This window comes from Heterodontus francisci, chromosome 7 (assembly GCF_036365525.1).
Source record: "Heterodontus francisci isolate sHetFra1 chromosome 7, sHetFra1.hap1, whole genome shotgun sequence".
Lineage (NCBI taxonomy): Eukaryota > Metazoa > Chordata > Chondrichthyes > Heterodontiformes > Heterodontidae > Heterodontus > Heterodontus francisci.
In genome coordinates, this window is record NC_090377.1 from 81,036,196 (window position 1) to 81,061,535 (window position 25,340).

At 40.5% G+C, this 25,340-nt stretch overlaps 1 protein-coding gene across 3 annotated transcripts in view; it reads right to left on the bottom strand.

Annotated features, from left to right (window-relative positions):
• The window catches only part of znf385b (zinc finger protein 385B), a 325,574-nt gene that overhangs the window by 190,447 nt on the left and 109,787 nt on the right, over positions 1-25,340 (bottom strand). The gene's annotated exons all lie outside the window — the stretch shown is intronic.

Below are 25,340 nucleotides of genomic sequence, written 5' to 3' on the forward strand. Positions count from 1 at the left end.
CGCCGTTGCCGGGGACGCAGCGGCCGCCCCCGATGGCATAGAGAGGGTGGCCTCTCCGCCCCCTCCATTTAAATGAACCCCCATGCAAAATATTGCAGGGCTCAGCAGCGGCACTTGCATGTCGGAAGGCCGCTGACTTCACAGTGTGCCTCTGCGGAGCTCGGCGTGCTGATAAGATTCAGCCCACAATCTTTAAAGTGTTCAGGTCCCTTTGTGGTATGCACACGTTGTTCTTGGCTGTTATTCTGGAGTCTGACTGTTACTTGGGTGATGTTGTTGATGTTCTTTCTCTGTGGAATGTTGTTGCTACAGTGAGTGTTGCTACTCATCTGTTGCACTGGTTGGAGTACCATTGACCTCGTGGACTGATGATTGTTCAGTTCCTTGTTCAGTTGGTGAATTAAGATCTGTCTCATCAGCCGTTTGCTGTGAAGGAGCAGCTTCTCCAGTTGAGCAATTGCAATGATAGATCTAATCCTTCATCTTCACCTGGTATGATCAAGGCGACAACTTCTTTATGCAAGTCCCAAGTTGCCAATTGGGCTCATTGTTCGAGAGTGCATGGAATGTTTGCACTCTGACTGGCTCTCCAATTCTCACCTCTGATAAAACTGCCAAATGGTTGGCAAAGTGACTTTTGACTTTCTGTCGTTTCATTATGACCTTGTCCCTCACACCTGTTACTACTTCTGGCTTCAGTAGTTTCTTAGCTGTTGGAAGAGTTGTCTGGGTGCAGCGTGACCTTAGTCACTGGACTGGACTACTTCCCATGCCTTCAGTAGGTGTGTTTCTCCACTCTAAGATTGCCTTCCACACATCTGTGCCAGATCTAAAAGATTTCTTTATGATTGTTTCGGCAATTTTCACCGCTGCTTCAGCCTTTCCATTTAACTGGGGGTAGTTGTTGACGTCAGTTGGTCTAACTCCCAGTAGTCCAAATATCTAGTCACAGTTGACAACGAATCAGTTCCAGTGAGAGCCGAGAGGTCTATCCCAAGCTTCATCCATGGTCTGTATGGGATATCATGAGTCACGAGGGGCTCTTTAGCTTGCTTAGCCTGATATTCATTGCAAGCACTGCACTGACTGATGTGGTCCTTAATCTCATGTCTCATGTTTTGGTCAGTAAAGCACTTCTCAGACTAGACTCGATTCCTTGATAGCTTGTGTGGATGTGCTTCAGCATCTCTTTTCTCAGCTCTTTAGGGATAATGACCCTAGTCTCTTTGTACAAGATGCCACCTTGGGCGGTCATTTCATCTCTGTATGCCCAGTACTCTTACAGCAACAGGTGTGTCCTTGATGGTTTCAAACCATCCTTTCACCACAAGTTCCTGTAGCACTTAAAGAGTTGAATCTGTCCCGTAGTTTGCCTGATCTGAGCAAGACCCTTGTCTATCAGATTCAATATCTCTGCTGGATTGATAACTTCCACAGCATGTTGTGCTGTTACTTCTTGTTGAATCTGGAAGATTGCACACTCTGCACTAGCATCATCAACTTCCTTCAAAAGGAGCGGAGCACTTGACGGCATGTCAGCAATGTACATCTGCTTCCCTTGCTTGTACTTCACTTTCAAGTGATATCTCTGAAAACTAAGTAACATCCTTTGCAAATTTGGAGAGATAGAAGCAATTTGAGAAAGATGCTTTCAAGTGGCCTGTGGTCAGACTCTACCAACACTTTCTCTCTCCCAAACAGGTATTGGTTGAAATGCTCGCAAGCAAAGACAACAGCCAGACACACTTTCTCAAACTGTGCATAGCGTCATTGAGTTTGCGTTAACGCTCTGGATGCAAACGCAACTGGTTGTCCTTGCTGTACCAGGGTGGCTCCAAGTCCTGTTTCATTGGCATCACAGTGCAGGGTGACTTTCTCATTGACATCATTGTACCTCAGCACTGGTGTTGCCGTCACTAATTGTTTGATGCGAGTGAAAACTGCTTCTTATTCTGTGCCCCAATACCACTGAACATCCTTTGCAGTGAGCTTGCATAGAGGTTCACACTCTGATAACAGATTGGGCAAGAACTTGGCTGGGTAGTTCACAAATCCAACAAATCTTTGAACTGCCTTCACATTTGTTGGTTGCTGCATCTCTGTTACCGCTCGTACCTTGTCAGGATCAGGGCAAAGTCTTTTAGCTGTCAGCACATGCCCTATGTACGTAACTTCAGTTATCTTTAGCTGCAATTCTTCTCGTTCAGCTTCAGGTTCCTCTGGCGAGCTCTTTTGAACAGTCTCACTAGATTCAAATCATGGTCTATGATGGCATCTTCCATCATATTTCCTCATCCATAGACTAGATCATCATCCACGATTGCTTCCACTCCCGGTAAACCATTGACTATCTCATGCTGTCTGTGTTGATATTCTTCCAGAGCAGTAGAAATGCCAAACAGCACACACAACAATCTATACCTCCCAAACGCCATCCAGAAAGTAGTCAGAAAGATGCTGCTTTCATCCAACTTCACCTGCCAGTATCCATCCTGAGCATCTAAGATAGGAAAGACCTTTGCCTTGGCAGGTTGAGGTAGAATCTCTTTAATGGTTGGTATAGGGTAATGAGATCTCTTCAAAGCTTTATTGCAGTCCTTCGAATCTATACACACTCTCAACTTTTCAGATTTTTTCACTGCTACCATGTTGCTAATCCAGTCTGTAAGAGTTGTCACCTTCTTGATTACTCCCATCTTTTCAAGCTACTCTATCTTGTCTTTCAGGCTCGACTTGAGGGCAGCTGGAACTCTCCTCAGAAGATGTTGAGTTGGCCTCATGTTCTCATCTATTTCAAGATGATATTCACCAGAAAGGTTCACAAGACCTGTGAAAACATCGTTGTAATCTGTCAGGATTTGTTCAGTCGTCAATGGCTCGGTGTTATGTGAAACACTGCAAATCTCTTCTGGTACATGGAGACTTACCAGTCCAAGCTTTTGACTTGTTACAGCTGAGATGAGGGGTGTTTGCTTAGTGTCCACTATCTGGAAGTGAAGATCTTCTTTCTTCCCGTTCCATTGGACTCTCAGCTTGGTTTGTTCTCCTGGGGCGAGCATTGTTCCATCAGTGAGCCTCAATTTTACCCTCGATTGCTCCATATTCGGGTCACCATCTTGTGCAATTTCACACAACTCTGCGAAGCTTATGATGTTGCACCAGTGTCTATCTGACACTTCACATCAGCTTGTTGCTCTCCTTCTGCAGTCATCATTCCAAGAGTCACAAACAACTTTCTACCTCGAGACTTTACGGCACCAACATGTTCTAAGGTGTAGTGTGATTTGTCAGAATCATCATCCGACATTGTTCCAGGCTTGTTTTTCACAAAACATTTGCGTGCAAAGTGGTTCAGCTTCTTGCAGTTGGAGCACTGCTTTCCCCATGCTGGACCTGCTTCCTTTTCCTTCTTGCAGTGTCCTCCACAGTATTTGCATCCAGTACTCTGGCCTTGATCTTTCTGCTGGCCTTCCTTTTCATCATTGCCTTGTGCTTGGAAGACTTGGACTGCCTCTCAGTATAGTGCACAGCCTCATCAGTTCTCCCATCAGTACTCTTCAGCTGTTGATGAGCCACCTCAGAGCTTCTGCACGTCAATAGTTTTCTTGAGAGTATGATGTCGTGTGCAAACTTAGACAGGAGTTGTTTTAAACTCTGATGTTTTGCATATCTGCTGTCTGTCTTACAGCTAACAAAATCCTCTCAATTCCAGGCTACTCACTTCTGACACCATGTTCCATGTGATGCAAAAAATGGCAAGTGCCAAAAGCCTTTATTTACATATCATGCCATCAGAGGTCACATGTGTATAGCATAAGTCTATTTATCCAAACAATATTTTCTTAAATTACTATTAAACATTTTAACAGGACTACAAACGAAAATTAGCATTTAATCAACATTTTAAAAGAACATTTACAATGGCATTCTGCCTATTTTCCATAATTGAAAGTCTCAGTTCATATATAATACAAATGATCACAGGAGATGAGAGACTTACACAGTTTCAAAAAAAGTCCTTTTTTTCTCCCTCTTCGTTCCTGAAAGTGGTGTCTCATATTTGCATATAGTTCCACAAGTGTAAGCAATCCTTCAGTTTCTCACCCAAGTGGACATATTTCACGTCTAAAGCTAGTTAGTCAATGTTTCTAGGTTATTAACTTATATAAGATAACACACAAGGTAAGACTTATCTTAAACAAGTATGCACACTTTCATGAATAGCAATCAGGAGTGGGCACCTGATTCGCTTTTCGTCTCCCACTGACGACACCACCCCAGCCCCCCCACCTCATCCACTTGCCTTAGCGTTAGATTTTAAGTCAACTAAAAAAGGGAGGGACCAGCATCAAACTTTGACCTTCCTAGTCCGAAAGGCGCAGTATCACACTACACAATTCATGCACCTACTGAGCCATGGAGACAGTCAATCACGAACTTAAGTTCAGCAAACTTCTCATTTTAATACAGTATATCAACAAAAAAGGAACTTAAAATCACTGAGTTTACTCAACTTCTTCATTTTGGCAAGCACAACTGATTTAAACCCAAACTTATGGGGCAATTAAACTTGAACATTCGAAATATCTGGCAAACACTTGTACGCCTACCTATATTCGTACAGTGAGCCTGTCACTGAATTTTTGTCAAAGCCATTAATCCAGAAATATTAGCAGACAAGATGAAATAAATTAAGGCTGCTGAGAAAATTGTGGGTTACAATCCATGTTTCAAAACTATTGGATCCATTTCTTGCGTGATTTAAACACAAAATAAATAAATAGGATGAAAAGCTGATAATATTTAGTGGAATGTATACGATACAGAAATGTCGCTCAGGCTTTCAATGCTGAACAAGGGTTTGATTATCTGTTCAGATTTTCTCATACTATTATAGTTTAATAAAATTACCTGTCAGAGCAAATCAGTGTTGTGCTGTGTTGAACGGTAGAGATAGCTTTTTGCCTTAATAGATCACAGTGATATTGAGTAAAATTTTCAACAAAAACCTTGTTTACAGCATCCTCAGCATGGTTTAGTCACTTTAAAACTTCTTTCTGTTGAAATATTAGTGAGCCTGCACTTATTGTTGCAATACCAAAAACAAATGTATATTGACCATTTAAAATTAAATTGGTAACTTTTACGAGCATACAAGTACAATACGTCCAAATAATCGACAGCAGTCTTTGGTATTAGAGACCACTGTAAGAAGGCATTAAAAAGTAAAAACTTTGGAATACAAGCGGAAATTTTAATGTGATCTGTGTATTTGATGTTCTGGCTTGTGTTGGGGTAGTTGGATGGATTATTGCCCCAGAAATGTGCTGGAAGAGGGCTGCACTAGTGTCAGCAGAGACTTGTGCTGCTGGTGCATGACCCTCAATAAGGATGCAACAATTATGCAAATGATGCAAGGTCTTCTTACTCTAATCCAGAAACACAATGCCATTCCTGAACGTCCATGTGAAATAGGTCCATTCCAAACTCATGTCCCGGCCTTCAGTTTCAGAAAAATGCGTGCAGCTGAATTGTAACTGAGTGTGAGCTATTAGATGGTTTTATTTTCGGTTTGCTTTTGTTATAGTTGGTTTGATGCATTATTTGCTCTTTGCAGTTAGAGGGATAATTTTATTTTTTGCACGCTTTCCTTTTCCACTTTCTAAGACCAAAGAAGGATTATTGTCATTTGAACCAGATTTTGCTGGAAGGACAGATATTCCCCTGGGAGTTAGAGATCAAGATTGCACGGATGAGAAGAGGAAGATCAACCTGTAACTGAATTGGGCTAACTGACCTGCTTGACACAAACAGATAGATTCACAAATCCCTCCAGAGCTACTTATGCCCGTCAGAGGAGGTGTGTGTTCGACACCTATGTTTCACTGGAGATGCTTTCCTTCGAGGTGAAATCATGTCATTAAAGTATCTTCATGTGCATGGCAAAGTAATCTTGAGATGCTGGAAGTTGAAATTGCACACATCATACAAGATGGCCCAATTAAATCAAATGGAACCAGAAAGGAACCAAGGTATAATACTCAAGGCGATATAACGGTCACTATGGTAACCAATGGGCCATTCAACAGAACCACAGGCAATGGAGCAACAACTCTTACATGCAGAGTGTTTCATCCATTTATAATCATGAAACTCACCAAACGCAAACATCGGATTTTCTATACTTCATGTCAACACAGGTGTCAGTAAGTGACTACAGATAATGCAGTTAGTTTGCTTACAATGACTTGAGCGGTGATGCTCTTAGAAAATACGAGTGTGGCAAGGCATTCATTACAGGTTATATCTTGAAGATATGCTATTAAGAGGTATGGATATGCAAGAGATGCAATGAAAAGGCTGTACATTTGTGACAGAGTTTCAAATGGTGTTGTAGGAAATGTGGAATAGACTTGCAGGCAACACATGCTGGCATTTCATCTTGTGCTGCTTGTCCGATGCATGTTTTTTGCACAAGGCCAAAGTTGTGCTGGCATTAATGAATAATTATTCAAATGAGCCAACTATGGAAAATTGCAGGCAGTCAGCTCACTGTACTACAAATGAGTTTTAGGCCAACAGCAAAGCGCAAGAGCTCAAACTTAGCTTGGAAGTGGAAAATCAACCCTATAATTGTCTACTCAAAAATACTGTATTTTACATCTGGAAATAACTGTAATCTGCAATATGGATACTCTTACTTTATAGATAGGTCATCAGTTTGAATTTGGGTAATTATTTCCAGAGATTATTTCCAAAAAAATGATTCCAATATTATTTATAGAAGGGAAAGAGTAAGCTAAAGGTATTCAGACCATAATTTCTTCTGGTCGCTAAATTTAACGAAAGAGAAGTTTGCAATATCGGTAGGAAAAAAAACAAAAGACTGTTGTTGCTCTGAGAAGTGGTCCTATTCAAAAATATGTTAAAGAAAATGAGAGTAAGCATAATTTTTTTTGCTTGCTGAAGTCTTGTTCTGACTGTTTTGTCTCTCGAATTGTTGTTATCTGTCTCTACTTTGTACTGCATACGTCCACTTCACACAAGTCACCTTCTCACGACACTCTCCCCAGCTTCATCAGCTGCTCTCTCAAATCCCTCCTAACACAGCTCTTCATTACTAATCTTCTTGGCCCAAAGCTTTCCAATATCAACAATTTCCCTTCCTCAGGTGTCATTCTCTAACTCTTCAAAATCCTTGTTATTTTTCCCTTCTTAAAAACCCTCTTGAATTATTGTCCTACATGTCCTACTTGAATTGTTAGCCAGTCACAATAAGTGGGTTAAAACTGAATAGGCTAGATAATTCACTACGTCACTATGATGAAGAGTGTTCACCTGTCACCTTGCCTATAGTTTAGATTATAATATTGTGAAGAACGCCAGTGAGGCTTACGACACATGAACTACACAGGCAAGAATTTTTGCAACTAAGGAAAAGTCTACTGAGTATTTATTTAGAAATGGTTATTTAACTCAAAGACATGTGGCAGATGTGACAGGAAAGCAAAGGTGAAGAAAGCATGAAGATTTTTGCCATTTTATGCCACAGAATGGATTTCTGGAAATAGCTCCAGATGATTTGAGGATCTGGTTACTTGGATTTGAGAACTTGGTTACTCGATCGAGCAGCTGATTACAGACAAGACATCACACAGGTGGAAGATCAGGTGCCTCACACCATCCCACAGATGAACCACTCAGAGAGCCAGCTGCTCAGCACATGGACAGGGAGAGCAGCCAACTGAAAGACAGAAATCCAAAGACAATGAGATCAGATACTTTAAATGCAGCCACAAGGCAAACTAAAGCTGGTCTCTTTGAAATCCTGTATGGCACGTCAGGGAGGTCATATGAGCTTGGACATTATGAGACAGACAATACAGACATCTGCACTGAGTGCTGCTTTGAGTGCACAGAGTGTGAAGTGAGAGTTTGGCGAGTGAGGGAATTTGGTGAGGGAGGTGCTCCTTTCTTTCTTTTTCTAGCTTTTTTCAGGGGAAAAAGCTGACTGGTGAGTAACTGGTAAGTTATTCTAATTGTAATAAATAGTTTTTAAAGTTAAGGCAGGTTAGCTAGGCCAAGTGGAATGTACATCCTGCAGTATATGGGAAGCCATGGGTGCACCACGTATCATAGACAAACACATCTGCAGGAAGTGTCACCGGCTGCAGAAGCTTGAGCGCCGGGTTTCAAAACTCAAGCGGTGGCTGGAGTCACTGTTGTCCTTCCGTGAGGCTGAGGACTCCATGGATAGCACGTTTAGGGAAGTGGTCACACCACAGGTTAGGAGCATGCAGGCAAGGAGGGAAGGGGTGACTGCCAGGCAATCTAAGAGAACCAGGCAGGTAGTGCAGGAGGCCTCTGAGTCTATCTTGCTTACTAATTGGTTTTCCATTTTGGATGCTGGTGAGATTGAACACGTGGCTGGAGAATTGGTCTAGGAGTGAGTGCATCAGACTTCTGAGGCATTGGGACCGGTTCTGCGGCAGGTTTGACCTGTGCGGGTTACACCTTAACAGGACCGGAACTAATATCCTCGCAGGGAGATTTTCTGGTGCTGTTGGGGAGGGTTTAAACTAGCTTGTCAGGGAGATGGAAACCTGAAGGGTAGCTCAAATTGGAAGGAAGTAAAGCTAGTAATAGGTACTAGCAAGCGAAATTAGAAGGCAGGCGAAACAAAGGCAAGCATCAACTAGGCTTTGAATGAAGAATAATGTCGAAAACACAAATTTAAGGGCACTCTACTTGAATGCACGCAGTATTCGCAACAAGGTAGATAATTTAAAGGCACAACCAGAGATAAATGGGTATGATCTAATTGCCATTACGGAAATGTGACTACAAGCTGACCAAGACTGGGAACTGAATATTCAAAGATATTTGGCATTTAGGTAGGACCAAGCCAAAAAGGAAAAGGAGGTGGTGTCGTGCTGATATTAAGGGGCGGCATCAGTACATTAGTAAGGGAGGATCTCAGACCAGAGGAACAAAATGTAGAATCTTTTTGGGTGAAGCTAAGAAACAGCAAGGGGCAGCAAACATTGCTAGTTGTTTATAGGCCGCCCAACAGTAGTGATAGTGTGGGCATGGTATTAATCAGGAGATTAGAGAAGCATGTAGCATGGGTAATACAGTAATTATGGGTGAGTTCAATCTGCACATAGACTGGGTAAACCTAATGAGAACTAATGCTGTGGAAGACAAGTTTCTGGAGTGTGTAAGGGGTGGGTTTTTTTTTAAGAGCAGTATGTTGAGGAACCGACTGGAGAACAAGCTATTTTAAATCTAGTATTATGTAACGAGAAAGGGCTAATTAATAATCTTGTTGTAAAAGAATTCATGGATGAGTAACCATAATATGATAGAATTTTACATTATGTTTGAAAGTGAGGTAGTTCAAACTGAAGCCCGGGTATTAAATTTGAACTAAGGAAATTATGAAGTTATGAGGGGCAAATTGGCTGAGGTGGATTGGGAAAATACATTAAAAGATATGACAGTACATAGGCAATGGATAGTCTTTAAAGAATTATTACATAGTTTACAGCAACTATACATTCCTTCAAGGCACAAAAACCCAAAACGAAAAGGCAGTCAACCGTGGCTAATAAAAGGAGGTTAAGGATTGTATATTATTAAAAGAAAAGGCCTATAAAGTTGCCAGAAATAGTAGTAAACCTGAGGATTGGGAGGATTTTAGAATACAGCAAAGGAGGACCAAGAAACTGATTAAGAAAGGGAGAAAAAAATATGATTGTAAACTAGCAAAAAACATAAAAATGGACTGTAAAAGCTTCTATAGATACATAAAAAGGAAATCTGAAACAAAAACAAGAAATGCTGGATTCACTCAGCAGGTCTGGCAGCATCTGTGGAAAGAGAAGCAGAGTTAACGTTTCGGGTCAGTGACCCTTCTTCGGAACTGACAAATATTAGAAAAGTCACAGATTATAAACAAGTGAGGTGGGGGTTGGGCAAGAGATAACAAAGGAGAAGGTGCAGATTGGACCAGGCCACATAGCTGACCAAAAGGTCACGGAGCAAAGGCAAACAATATGTTAATGCTGTGTTGAAAGACAAAGCATTAGTACAGATTAGGTGTGAATATACTGAATATTGAACAGCAGCAAGTGCAAACCTGAAGAAAAACAACCTGAAAAAAACAGTGGGTAAGCAAACTGAACAAACTTTTGCTTTTATAAAAAGGAAATGCTTGGCTATGACAAATGTGGGTCCATTACAGGCAGAGTCAGGATAATTTATAATGGAGAATAGAGAAATGGCAGATAAGTTAAATGATCACTTTGTGTCTGTCTTCACTGAGGAAGATACAAGAAATCTCCCAGAATTAGAGATCCAAGGGACTAGGGAGAATGAGAAATTGAGGGGAATTAATATTAGTAAGGTTGAGAAATTAATGGGGCTGAAGATTGATAAGTCCCCAGGACCTGATATTCTACATCCCAGAATGTTGGAAAAGGTAGCTATGGAGATAGTGGATGCATTGGTGATCATCTTCCAAAATTCTGTAGATTCTGGAATGGATCCTGCAGATTGGAAGGCATTAAGTGTCACCCCACTATTTCAGAAGGGAGGGAGAGAGAAAACAGGGAACTACAGATCTATCAGCCTTATATCGGTAGTAGGGAAAATGCTAGAATCTATTCTAAAGGATGCAATAAATGGACACTTGGATAATAATGATCAGATTGGGCATAGTCGACATGGATTTACGAATGGGAAATCATGTTTGTTGAACCTGTTGAGTTTTTTTGAGGATGTTACTAACGCAATTGATAAAGGCGAGTTGGTGGACGTGGTATACTTGGATTTTCAGAAGGCTTTTGATGAGGTCCCCCACAGGAGGTTGGTAGCAAAATTAAAGCACATGGGATTGGAGGTAATATACTGGCATGGATTAAGGATTGGTTAACAAAGAGTAGGAATAAATGGGTCATTCTCATGTTGGCAGGCTGTGACAAGTGGGGTACTGTAGGGATCAGTGCTTGGGCCCCAGCTGTTCACAATTTATATCAATGAGCAATGAATAAGCACATTTACCTTTCTTCCCTCTGCCTGGATCCCACTTCAGCCTCCAATTCTATAATAGCCACTGGGCCCAATAAAATGCCCAGTGTGGTTACAGCTGACATTTACAGCTGATGGCAGCAACAGTATCGTAACTGCAAGTTTGTGCAGAAGGAATCCTGCATTGCAAAAATGCAGCAGGAAACATCAGTAAAACAAGGTAATACAGAAATAAACCAAATAAATCAAGCAATAAACCAAACTGCAACATGGTACAAATCTGTCCGTCACAGATTTAAAAATCAAAATTCTCAAACCTTCAGCATGAATTTCCTTGTTTTATAAGAATGTGCAACACCATAGAGATCCAGAGGCCAGAAAACATGTGGAATTCATCAAAGGCCTATTTGAATAAGTGACTAAAATTTGGGGTATAATGAGGCCCACACAGGCGCTCAGTGTGATTTGCAAAAAAACTGCAAAATTTTGGGATTGTAGAATTATGTACATAGTGATCCCAGCTCTCAGGCCGACTTGCCAAATTCCAAGATGCATGCACTGGGAACCTACATCCAATTATTAGTTCCATTATTTAAAAACTACATCTTGTTAGATTTTTGTGCAGCAGAAGTTTCAAATTCATGAAGAGTCACTTATCTAAGATCAGCTTCCATAAATTATTGAAGGTATTCTTGATAACCTGCCCCACAGCTCTGACAACACAATACTCCATGAACTTCTAATGTAACACTGAAAGCTTTCAAAATGATGTCAGTGTTCTCTTTCACAGAGCACACAGAGACTGACAGCTATTATCACAGAGTATCTGTTCTTTGAATGTATTAAATCCGCAGCCCAGGAGAAGAGGTCATTCCTGAAGTCACTTCTAGACTACAAGTATTCAGGAAGGTATTTTTGATAGCAGGTACTAATTAAAAGGTATTTCTGCGACTTCCAACTAATAGTAAAAATAAGACAAAAATAAAGGAGGGGGTGGGAACTCATATCAATAATCCCAAGAAAATACATTTAAAATTACGCACACATCAAAATTGAGATTGTGCATAATTAATAAATTATTTGCTTTATAAAAGGATGTGGTTGTCCTATTGTTAACCTGTGAAGTGTACATGTAAATCAACACATTTAAAAACGGAGTACTCTATGGAATCACTGAATTGTTACAGCGCAGAATGAGGCCATTTGGCCCATCGTGTCTGCACTCTCGGAAAGAGCACTTCACCTGGTGCCATTCTCCCGCCTTCTTCCCGTAACCCAACATATTCGTCCTTTTCAGTTAACAGTCTAGTTCCCTTTGAATGCTTCAATTGAACCTGCCTCCACCACACTCTCAGGCAGTACATTCTAGACCTTAACCACTTTCTGCGTGAAAAAGTTTTTCCTCATGTCACTTCTGCTTCTCTTACCCATCAATTTAAATCTATGCCTTCTCGTTCTCAATCCTTTCACGAGAGGGCACAGTTTCTTTCAATCTACTCTGTCCAGACTCCTCATGATTTTGAATACCTCTATCAAATCACCTCTCAGCCTTCTCTTCTCCAAAGAAAACAGTCCCAACTTCTCCAATCTATCTTCATAACTGAAATTCCTCATCCCTGGAACCATTCTCATGAATCTTTTCTGCACTCTCTCCAATGCCCTCACATCTTTCCTAAAGTGCAGCGCCCAGAACTGGATGCAATACTTCAGCTGAGGCTGATCCAGTGTCTTATATAAATTCAAATTAACTTCCTTGCTCTTGTAATCTATGCCCCTATTAATAAAGCCCCGGATACTGTTTGCTTGTGTGTGTGTTCTGATGAAGGGTCACTGACCTGAAATGTTAACTCTGCTTCTCTCTCCACAGATGCTGCCAGACCTGCTGCGTTTTTCCAGCATTTCTTGTTTTTATTACTGTATGCTTTATTAACCGCTCTCAACCTGTCCTGCCCCCTTCAATGCACATGCACACCCAGATTCCTCTGCTCCTGCCCCCCAAATAGGATAGGATCCAAAAGAATATCATACATTTCAACATAAAACTGTGCTAAAATCTGTGTGTACTCTTTTGGTTCTAGCTATGCTGTAATTACTTCGACTGCAAACATTTAATTTATAGGCTAATACACATAGGCTTCCTTTTGGGGGAAAAAATAACATGCTAGTCACTTTGTAATTTGCACTTTGAAACTTCTGTTTAAACAAAGGTCAATTTATGTAGTAGTATCTGGGAGTAATGAACGGCATTTCATTTTGATTGAAGTGCAGTATGCATAGCAGTTTAGTAAATAATTTCCCAAAATGACTATTCTGGTAAGAGTATATCTAAAGCCTTTATGAAGAGTTTCTTCAAGTTGTTTTGTGAACCTTCACAAATGTTATGGAACATACCTGATAGCATCTGGGTAGAGATTAGAAACCTTGCTCTTAATCTTATCTAATTGAAACCTTTAAAGCAGCTGTAAAAGTCACAGGCATATAGATAATTATCATCTGTGCTAATCTTGTCCTAAGGCAAATGAGAAAAATTCCTGGCTTGTGCAACTAGTTAATAGCCAAATGAAGTTCAGCAAGATCTAACAAGTACACCTTGTGAAGGAAAACAGTAAATTAAAGTTGAGGCTGATTCAGAGGCAGTGTCTAAATCAACTGCAAGAAAAAACAATCCTGTGTTATTCCGGTAAATGTCACTCATTTAAACAAAAGGATAAATATCACTGCACTCAGTACAACAAGCAGAAAATGCCACACAGGCCAGGATGTTAGTATTTGGCAGTAACAGGAAAATTCAGTATCCATCAATCACCCTTTTGATTTACTCAGGCTAGCACATCATACTGGTATTTTGTCAAATATTACTTCATAATGTGCCGTTTTTGCAAAAAATTTCATTTGCAATAATTGCTGTTCATGTAGTGATCTTGGCATATAGCACATTCGACTTCACATCATTCAACACCTGATTAATGGTCATGAAGTGAAAATCACAAACTGGCACAACTGCATTCACTTGTTAGTTGAATAATTTTACCTCTAATCCACTAAATTAATTCTACTTTTGCCAATTTAACATTTTAGCCTGCTGGCAACTAACATTGTGGAGTTACTTTCCCTACAATGCACAAACTATTTGACACCTTTAAAAAAACATCGTAAATTAAACACAAGAAACACTTTACTTTCTAGCCCATCAATAGTAATAAACTCTTAAAGGCTTTCAAAAGTGCCCTTGTAAGTTTCTGGGAAGTGAATACTCTTGTTTACTGAATAATACTTTGTGTCAAACAGTAATATGAACTGATTAAATAACAGGGTTACAAGTTAAAGTTCAAGGCATTGCTTAATAGTGCTAAGTAAACACTGTAATCTGCAATTAAAAGTTCTATATTTATGTTTGGCAAATATTAATAAGTAATTTCATGAAATTAAGTGGCACTGAGCCATAAAGTTATCTGTATGTGGATGTTTTATAACGTACTTTAGATTTATACTGTGTTTATATTAGGCATTTACAAACTTGCCATAAAGTTATTTACTGATTCTAGTATCTCAATTACATCACCCATACTACAATATCCAAAGTGTTTCTTAATCTCAAATTCAAAGAACACCGAAAAATAACCATGATTGAATAGTCAGATACAAACTTTGAATATAAATTACTAAGTAACTTTTACTACTTCATTACTAAGTTTCCTATGGAAATTCTTAACTTTAGCTCTTTAGCTAATTTACTGTTTTTTACTTCACGAGATCTATTTCTCCCTGAAATAGGGCAAAAGTCTGTCAGACATATGCAATAAAAGACCAAACAATCTGTATGAATAGTTCAAGTGCTACAGTTGCAGATCACAGTTAGAAACAGAAATCTGTCTTCCACATGGTTTTACTTACCCAGCAGCATGTCTTGCATTTAACAAGTTCAGCAAAAGTGTAAGCTATGAAAAGTAGTCTCAAACGGCATTAAAAAAGTTGTGGGCTGACTCGATCAGTCTTGCAAAGTTTTCACAGAGCACTGAACGTGAGACTTCAGAAACATACGTCTATTGAATTGTACCCTAAGGCAACCAAAGTGCTCACCCTCTATTGGTTTTCCTTTAAAGAAACTAACTGAAACAATAGAGTGACTGTCAGCAGCTGCAGCCACCTCAAACTGCAAACCCATGAAGCCACAGAAAACTAGGTCAGTACACTAAGATTCTCAACTTGGAGTATTAAGATTTGAATACATGGATGACCTACTCTCATACTGATTTAAATCAGAAATAATCTCTTCTACCACACATCTCTTGGCTAAGATTTAGAGCCTGAAAGAATCTAGCTCACAATAAATCAAGCTTCAGACATTTTTTTGACTCTTTGTTCCACATTGCAGACAAGTAGAGGGGTGGAATACTAAATAGACATGTTAATGCATTTCACTTCACTGAGAGTAGAAAGAAATTACTTGAAGAAAAATAGATTAAAAACGGAGATAAATTTTGTACATTTGATAATTTTCTTATTTTCATTAGCATAAAAAATGCAGATAATTATATTTTGCTTGGATTCTTATTTCTTACTGCATTGAGTCATAATTTATGAGGTATGAATTATTAAACAATTATGAGATTCTATAGTATTTCAATACACTGGTGGAGCTGTTGTTTATGATGTTAATTGCTGTTACTTAGGTAAGTTATGCAAGCTGAATAAGTTTAAGACTTTACACATGTGGAATATGAAGTAATGTACTCTAGATTTCAATGAAGTACACATCTGGAGATATAGTTCATTCCATGAACTGTTTTCTTTTAATCATATCCTTTGCAGGTTATAAAACATGCATGTACTATCAAAAACACATCTGCAAAATAATTATGTGTACATTTTAATGCAGAACATGATAATTACACTTAGAGAAATGTAGAACAAAGACTACACTCCCCAATTTACAGCGTTCTCTCACGAGACCTGACTATTGCCTTACTTTGAATCTGGAATACTTTTAGTCAACGAAGGGTTAAACTTATTATACTCATTGTCCTAACAAGATAATATTAGTGGTATTCTAGTTACACAATACATATATGTCCAAGAAGAATAAATGTGAACTAAATAAACAAACTCCAAAATGGATTAAAAGAGCCAAATAGAACAAAAACAAATTACATGAAAACTACAGCAAAAAAGGGTGAAGATCCCAAAAGAAGAATAGAAACTTGCTAAAACAGGTTAAGAGGGATAGTAGAGATTCAAAATGGCTGAAGAAATGAGGATAGCAAAACATGCTAAGTATATTTTGAAAATCTTCTATGAATACTTGCAAAAAGAACTAAATATTTAATACAGCACACTCAAATTCCTTGAAGATTTTGAAGTCAATGTGGCAAAGGTACTTGATAAATTGAACAAACTTGAAACTACCAAATCCCATGAGTCGCATGGTATATAACCATATAGATATCTAGGGATGTAGAGCACAGAGTATCATAAAAGAATCAAAAGGCACGGGTGAAGTTTTGCAGGGCAGCACAGAAGTAACTGTGGTACCTATTTTTCAAAATATTAGATTAGATTTAGATTAGAGATACAGCACTGAAACAGGCCCTTCGGCCCACCGAGTCTGTGCCGAACATCAACCACCCATTTATACTAATCCTACACTAATCCCATATTCATACCAAACATCCCCACCTGTCTCTATATTTCCCTACCACCTACCTATACTAGTGACAATTTATAATGGCCAATTTACCTATCAACCTGCAAGTCTTTTTGGCTTGTGGGAGGAAACCGGAGCACCCGGAGAAAACCCACGCAGACACAGGGAGAACTTGCAAACTCCACACAGGCAGTACCCGGAATCGAACCCGGGTCCCTGGAGCTGTGAGGCTGCGGTGCTAACCACTGCGCCGCTGTGCCGAGGCATTTAAAGGCGTATCAGTCAAACATCAGTAACAAGTAAAATTATTCTGATTTTCTATGGTGAAAGTTGAAGGAGTACCTGCACAGCAATAACTGAATCAGCACGAATTTTGAAAGGGAAGATTTGGTTTGACAAACCACCTTAACTTCCCTGAAGTTTACAGATAAAGTAGATAGCAGAATTCCTCATGCTACAGTTGAGAAGACTTTGGCTTGGAAGACTTTCAGGAAATAAAAGGTCATAGGAATGAAAGACAGAAAGGTTAAAATAAAAACAGACTCGTTGAGATGCGTAACATGAAACTGCGGGGACACACTGAATGGCGTCCCCAGGGGTCAGTGCATGGATCGTTGTTATTTCCAGTCTTCAAGAATGACGTGGATATCAACAACTTACACTTATATGGCAATTGTAATGTATATAACAGCCCGAAGCACTGCTCAAAATAATAGAAAGACGATGATAAAGCCCAAGCCAGGAGGGATTGATGATACTGGTTAAAGTGGTCTCAGTTCTGTGAAATGGGAAGAAACTGGACTGGAGAGATTTGAACAAATGGTTTTGCTACAGAAGGACATAGAACTGGAAGTGAACACTTTAGGACCTCAAGAGTAGAAAGGACCTCAAGAGTAGAAAGAGCATTAAGAGGTGAGAAGACAGTTGATGAATGAGTTGAGATTAAGTTTTTGAGTCAGGAAATGACCAAAATGCTTTTGAAGGGAGAAAAGTACGATGCCTGGGAAAATAGAATGGTTAATTAACATTGCCAGTGGCACAAAGTGGGGGAAGGAATTGAACAACAAATAGTTGAGTGGAGGGCATCATGGCAGCAGGAGGTGCACCTCATGAAGAAATATCAAGATCAAATAAAAGCTGGTCAAACCTCCTAAGAGGTCAATGAACACAGAGGATGGGGCAAAGAAATTGAGAGAGAATTCAGATTGGTTACGCAATTGGGCAAACAAATCATTAAAAAAATTAACATTGATAATTTAAAGTTTTCTGTAACGATTGAAAAAAAGTTCACATGTAATGAAGGGATCCAAAATGGCACACAGAATTTAGAAAGGGATTCGAGAGTGATGATAGACCCATCACTTTCAGTATCTGGTTAATGTGGTTAAACAATTAAAATGTGAACAGAATGCTGGGGAAATAGGTCGATCAGTACAGTATAAAGCTGGGATTTCTCACTGTGGCCCTTCATTGGAGGTGTCGCATACCAATCGATTACACTCTCAGCTTTGTCCTTACAGAAAAAGATAGCCTCTAACAACACGCAGAGATTGCCCACATGTGGTGGCCCCATTCACCATCTCAGGCCTCTTACCCCCATGAAGAAGATGGTATGAGAAATGACATATACACATACATACAAAGATACGAATTAGGAGCAGGAGTAAGCCACTCGGCCTCTCAAGCTTGCTCCGCCATTCAACAAGATCATGGCTGATCTGATTGTAACCTTAACTCCACATTACCACCTACCCCCAATAACCTTTCACTCCCTTGCTTATCAAGAATCTATCTACCTCTGCCTTAAAAATATTCAAAGATTCTGCTTCCACCACCTTTTGAGGAAGAGATTTCTAAAGACTCATGACCCTCTGAGAGAAAAGATTTCTCATATCTCTGTCTTAAATGGGCAACCCTTTATTTTTAAACAGTGATCCCTAGTTCTAGATTGTCCCACAAGAGGAAACATCATTTCCACATCCACCCCATCAAGACCTCAGGATCTTATATGTTTCAATCTTACTCTTCTAAACTCCAGCGGATACAAGCCTAGCCTGTCCAACCTTTCCTCATAAGACAACCCACCCATTCCAGGGATTAGAATAGTAAACCTTCTCAGAACTGTTTCCAATGCATTTACATTCTTCCTTGATAAGGAGACCAATACTGTACACAGTACTCCAGATAACATCCCTACTTTTGTATTCAATTCCCCTTGCAATAAATGATAACATTCTATTAGCTTTAGAGTCATAGAGAGATGCAGCACTGAAACAGGCCCTTCGGCCCACCGCTTCTGTGCTAACCATTAACCACCCATTTATACTATTCCTACATTAATCCCATATTCCCTACCACATCCCCACCTTCCCTCAATTCTCCTACCACCTACCTACACTAGGGGCAATTTACAATGGCCAATTTACCTATCAACCAGCAAGTCTTTGGCTGTGGGAGGAAACTGGAGCACCCGGCGGAAACCCACACGGTCACAGGGAGAACTTGCAAACTCCACACAGGCAGTACCCAGAACTGAACCTGGGTCACTGGAGCTGTGAGGCTACGGTGCTAACCACTGCGGCACTCTGCCGCTGTGTTACTAATTACTTGCTGTACCTGCACACTAATCTTTTGCAATTCATTCACCAAGACACCCAGATCCCTCTGCATCTCAGAGCTCTGCAATCTCTCACCATTTAGATATGGTTTGTTTTATTCTTCCTGATAAAATGGACAAAGTGAGAGGACTGGTTAACGTTTCCATTCTTCTCCACTTCCAACTAATGCTACAGGAGAACATGTCACTTATTGTTGTACATGTTAACATTATTCCAAAATATAAATTGTATTGATGTTGAAAAAGTGTTTCTAGGATTTGCATATATGCTGAACAAGAAAACTGAAAGGCTGACCAACAGCTTCAAAAAGTTGACAACTCAAAACAAATATGAGCATAGGCTTAGTGTAATTTAGTTACATTGCATGTATAATGGGTTTGTTCTAACCTGAGCTGTATATATATCCAATATTCTATCACTTACAGTAGAAGATTGTGGCAGAAATTGAGGAGATTTCCCTCATTCTGGGAAGACTATTCTGGCTACTGTGGATACATACAGGCAGTCTCTATCGCTAAATCTGATTGTTAATGTACTGCAAAACAAAAGGATTTTCAGCCTTCTCTTTCTTTTACAACCTACAGGGTTTAGAACCCAAGTTTGAAAGATAGACACAAATAAATCTAATCAGGAATTCAGGAAAGAATTTTTTACCCAGAAAGTGTAAAAATGGGGAATTTACTTTCACGTGGAATATCTGAGGTGAATCGTAAAGATGCATTTTAGGAGAAGTTAGGTAAGTGCATGAGGAGACATCAATAGAAGGTTATGCTGATATGGTTAGATGAAATAGGATGGGAGGAGGTTCGTGTAAAGCACAATCACCAACAAAGCCTCTTGGTCCGAATGTCCTGGTTCTGTGCTGCACATTCTGGGCTAGATTTAAAGCTGGAGTCGGGCTCCCGGTGTCAGGCCGAAAAGGTAGGGGGAATGCTGTCGCGGCCTTTTCACGCTTCCCTGGACCGATCCTCCAGTCTTTTAACCTCCAAGTTTCCAATGCCGGGATCCCCGTCCTTTTGAAGACTGGGATCCCGCCTCCAGGAGCTGCCAGCCAATCAGAGGGCTGGCAACTCAGCAGCATCGGCAGGGGTGGTCACTGCTGGTATTGCAGAGGCCTTGAATCCAGGCCTAGTGCCGGAACCCTGGACCGGTCCAGAAAGCCCCGGCAAGAGGGGGTGGGGGGGGGGGAGGTGGTGCTGGTCATGCAGCCTAGGGGGAGGGGGGCCCTGGTGGGTAAAGTTGTTCCTGGTGGGGGTCCTCTATGGGCCACAAATTGCCCATGAAGGATGGACCCCCTCACCCAAGCTCACTGGGAGTACGCCTCGTGTTACAAGATGACCTCCTCACGAGGCGGAGGCACCCCCGCCACTGGTAAGATACCAGCAGCAGCGGGAAGATGCACTTAATTGGCCATTAATAGGCCACTTAAGGGCCTCAATTGGCCTCTAGGCAGGAAGGCCATCATGAGCCTATCCCGCCGCCGGGAAGATCAGTTGGCGATGGGCCCTCTGCACCCCCACCCCGTCGCAATACACCATGCCTGCTCCCCGCCTCAGGCGGCCACATAAAATCCCAGCCTCTATGTAAACACTGTGTAATATTATGAAACCTCAGTTACTTCTCAGACTGCAAATTCTAAGTGAACTTGGTTCCAGTGCAACCCATTCTCACCTTATATTTTTTCCTTTTCTTGACTTAACTTGAAGGTGTAGAGCAGGAGGCAGATGTTGAGGAAGGCCCCTGTGTGTAGCCCTGCCAACACAGCATCTTCCATGGCAGAACTCACTGTAATAAATTCTAGCTGGTGTTCTGCCAAAGTACACAGATACCTTCAGGTAGACAATAGCCTTAATTGTTCAGAATCCACCCAGACACTAGTCTTTCCAGTTGAAGGAATGCTGGAGTTGTGGAATGACTTAATATGAAGGCGTCATAATAACTGCCAAAAAAATGAGCTTTCATTTGTACTACGCAACAAAAGCTTTATCTGTTGATGTAAGCAACTAGATTGATAAAAGTAGCACTATTGCCATAAGGGAGCAACCCATGTTTCCCTATGCAAGGAAAATTTTTGCAACTCAATAAATTTGCATTACGCTCTCAAGCTGATGATGGGTGGCAATAGGAAATCCAATGAACTGTCCAGCTCAAACAACCGTGCTGGGAAGGGTAGTTTTAACTGGCAGGATAGACAGTGGGAATTTAAATTCTTAAAAATGAGAAACCTGACCCCAAACTATTGCGAATCTGCCTACTCCCAATTTAAATGAGGCAGGGTGGGGATTGGTCAAGTGACTGCTCACAAAAGGCAAGTCAGGAATTATAATATTTAAATAAGTCTGCATTCTTCAGATTTTAGTAGTCATGTGGATTTAACATCTTTGGGCCGGGTTTCACAGGGCTCGAGAAAAACAGCAGCTGAAGGGAGATGAAAACTGCAAGATGCAGCATTTAAGTCCTTTCCCAGCCCAGATTGTAAGCTGGGGAACAGATGTACTTCCCTCTGGTCCCACAAGCAAACCTGTTGCAATCTGCCTTTCTCCCTGCTGTTGGCCAACAACCCCTCATCTCCCATACACCACCGACAAACCACATCCCCAGGGATCGGATTTACTACCCCGCCCCTGCAATTGAATGCAGACCCACAATCTCTCCCTCGCTTCCTCCTCTCCTGTCCCTGGCTGCAGCCTCTCAATCTGGCCACCTGGAGAAAAAAAAAATTCAAATGAGACACAGCCATTAAATTCAGCAGAATATCCATATTCCCCATATTCTTGGGTTTCCTGACCATTAAAGGACACCCCTGCTCCCTCTCTGCCTCCCCATTATTATCGGGACCAGTGCCCTGCCTGCTGCATTTTACTTAGATCCTCTGAAGTAGCCTGGAATTATACTGTGGCCTAAAAATTTAGCGTGGTATTTAAAACCACTAGCAGTGGTCATAGGTTGGAGATAGTCATGCAGGTCAGATTACAGCACATGACACAATTCATTTCCGGTTTCTGGAATGAAGCACAGGTAGGCACAACAGAGTTCTTAAGTTTGAGTGGGTGGGTCTCCTGCCTATGTTGACCACTTGTCATAGAGTTATACAGCACAGAAACAGGCCCTTCGGCCCATCGTGTCTGTGCCAGCCATCAAGCACCTAATTATTCTAATCCCATTTTCCAGCACGATGGAAAGGCCCGTAGCCTTGTATGCTATGGCGCTTCAAGTGCTCATCGAAATACTTCTTAAATGTTATGAGGGTTCCTGCCTCCACCACCTTTTCAGGCAGTGCGTTCCAAATACCCTCTGGGTGAAAAACTTTTTCCTCAAATCCACTCTAAACTTCCTGCACCTTACCTTAAATCTCTGCCCCCTGGTTATTGACCCCTCCACTGAAGGAAAAAGCTTCTTCCTATCTAACCTATCAATGCCCCTCATACTTTTGTATACCTCAATCATATCTCCCCTCAGCCTTCTCTGCTCTAAGGAAAATAACCCTAGCCTTTTCAGTCTCTCTTCATAGCTGAAATGCTCCAGCCCAGGCAATATTCTAGTGATTCTCCTCTGCACCCTCTCCAGTGCAATCACATCCTCCCTATAGTGTGGCAACCAGGACTGTACACAGTACTCCAGCTGTGGCCTAACTAGCATTTTATACAGCTCCATCGTAACCTCCCGGCTCTTATATTCGATGCCTCAGCTAAGAAAGGCAAGTATCCCATATGCTTTCCTAACCACCTTATCTACCTGAGCTGCTGCCTTCAGTGATCTATGGACAAGTACACCAAGGTCCCTCTGACCCTCTGTACTTCCTAGGGTCCTACCATCCATTGCATATTCCCTTGCCTTGTTGTCCTCCCAAAATGCATCACCTCACACTTCTCAGGATTACCAGCCCATCTATATCGTCCCATAATCTAAGGCTTTCCTCCTCACTATTTACGACACCACCAATTTTCATTTCATCTGCGAACTTACTGATCACACCTCCTATATTCACGTCTAAATCATTAATGTACACTACAAACAGCAAGGGTCCCAGCACCGATCCCTGCGGTACACCACTGGTCACACGTTTCCACACAAAAACAACCCTTGACCATTACCCTCCGCCTCCTGCCACTAAGCCAATTTTGGATCCAATTTGCCAAATTGCCTTGGATCTCATGGGCTCTTACATTCTTAACCAATCTCCCACGCGGGACCTTATCAAAAACATGTGTTCCTGTCATTACTCCTCTTCATCCTCTGGCAAGAAAGAGGAATCAGGGTTACTCCCAAATGAAATTCATGTGTCCTATGTAGAATGGGAGTTGTTCCAAGACTACAGAAAACCCTATGGTACATGTGTAGAAAGGGAAACAATTTAAAATTAAGCCAGACTGTTGCAAAATTAAGATTTGTCAGGAGATTCAATACTGTTGCTGTGTCCCTTTGAATTCACTTCTGCCTTTATTGTTCCGTGATAACAACAAGGGACACTGGCAGTAATTAAGCTAATGCAAATAAAGCCATAATGACAGAACATCTGACTTATGATTACGTTACCACTTCATTGTCATACTTACTCTGGAATAGATTACAGACAGAATGGACCTTCATTATTAGATCCCATCTGAGCTTCTTCCATGTTTCCCTCATTCAAGCACACAATTAAACTCTCCTTTCAAATGAGGGATATATGGCAGCTGAAAGCAGCTGTGAAGAGCACCAAAAACACCAAACAGAGGAGACAAAATAGATTTCAGAAGACAAGAAGTCAACTATAAAGAATATTACATCTGTACATTTCTATTAAATGAATTTGTTGACCAACCTTTATTCTACTACAAATACCATTCTTCAGCTGATGTTTAAAATATTTTGTTTACATGAATGTTGATGGAATTTTTGCAGGGAACTGACAACTTGCTGAACAGGGAGAGGAAAGTGAATTAACATGTAAACGTAATCAACAGCCCAGATTATTCCAAGGATCTTAGAATTTGAATTGTGTTAATTCAGTTCCCTCATGCAGCTGGGTGAATTAATTGCTTTAACCCAGTCCTCCAACTATGTCATCAGAACTCAATGTTTAAACCTTTGAAGAAAAAAAGTGTCAACAAGTAAACAGGCATAAAAATGTCAAGATAAATCATAATGACTTTAAAAAGACCTGTTGAAGAGACATGAGTTCTTTACCTGGCCAAGTAGGCCCATACAATATTCAGCTAAATAAGGCCCAGAGCCTCCAAAAGCTTTTGTTTCTGAAAGATACAATCTACTACTGCACTACTGTAGAAAACTGAAATATTTTAGCAACCTATACCTCAAATATATACATATCCAATTGCAACATGAAAGGCAATCTCTGCAGAATTATTTGTGTTGGTCGGAGCATATTTCAGCAGCGTGAAACATCATGGTGAAGTTTAGCTTCTCATTTACAATATTATTAAACATGGAGGACAAATCAACTTTAGTTCAGTCTATTGGTTTGCAGCTGTTGAAATACTTATAGGTACTACCCTACAAAGTGTAACAAAATACTGAGATGTTGAAGATAGCACATTATTGTGTTATTTCAAAAATGGTTACTGTACTATCTACATTAGTCTACATTTCCTGGTGAAATTCTTTTGCATGTTCTAAGATTGCAGGGTACCAGAATAACCTTTGACTAGAGACAGCACAACAGTTATGTAGACAACTCATGCTTTACTCTATAATTTGATTTTTCCTTCAATTCAAACCTCAACCTAATTGGTTTCTGAAGTGCAATGCACTGGAGATAATTTTAGAAACCAGTTACACAAAGTCTTATTTGAAATTCTCTGAACATTTCTTCAAGAATTAACATCTATGAACAGTGTTTCCAAACTTGGTCAGCAAACCACAACTCCATTTAAGAATTGCCTTCAGCATCATTTTCTACTATCAAATTATCCAAATCTCAACACAAAGCTCTCAATCAGAACCTCATACTGACTAGTATACAAAGATTTTTTATCTTCCTACCAATTATTTTAAATTACAATGAAGAGATACATTTGGCATGGTTTTGTATATATGCTGTGCTC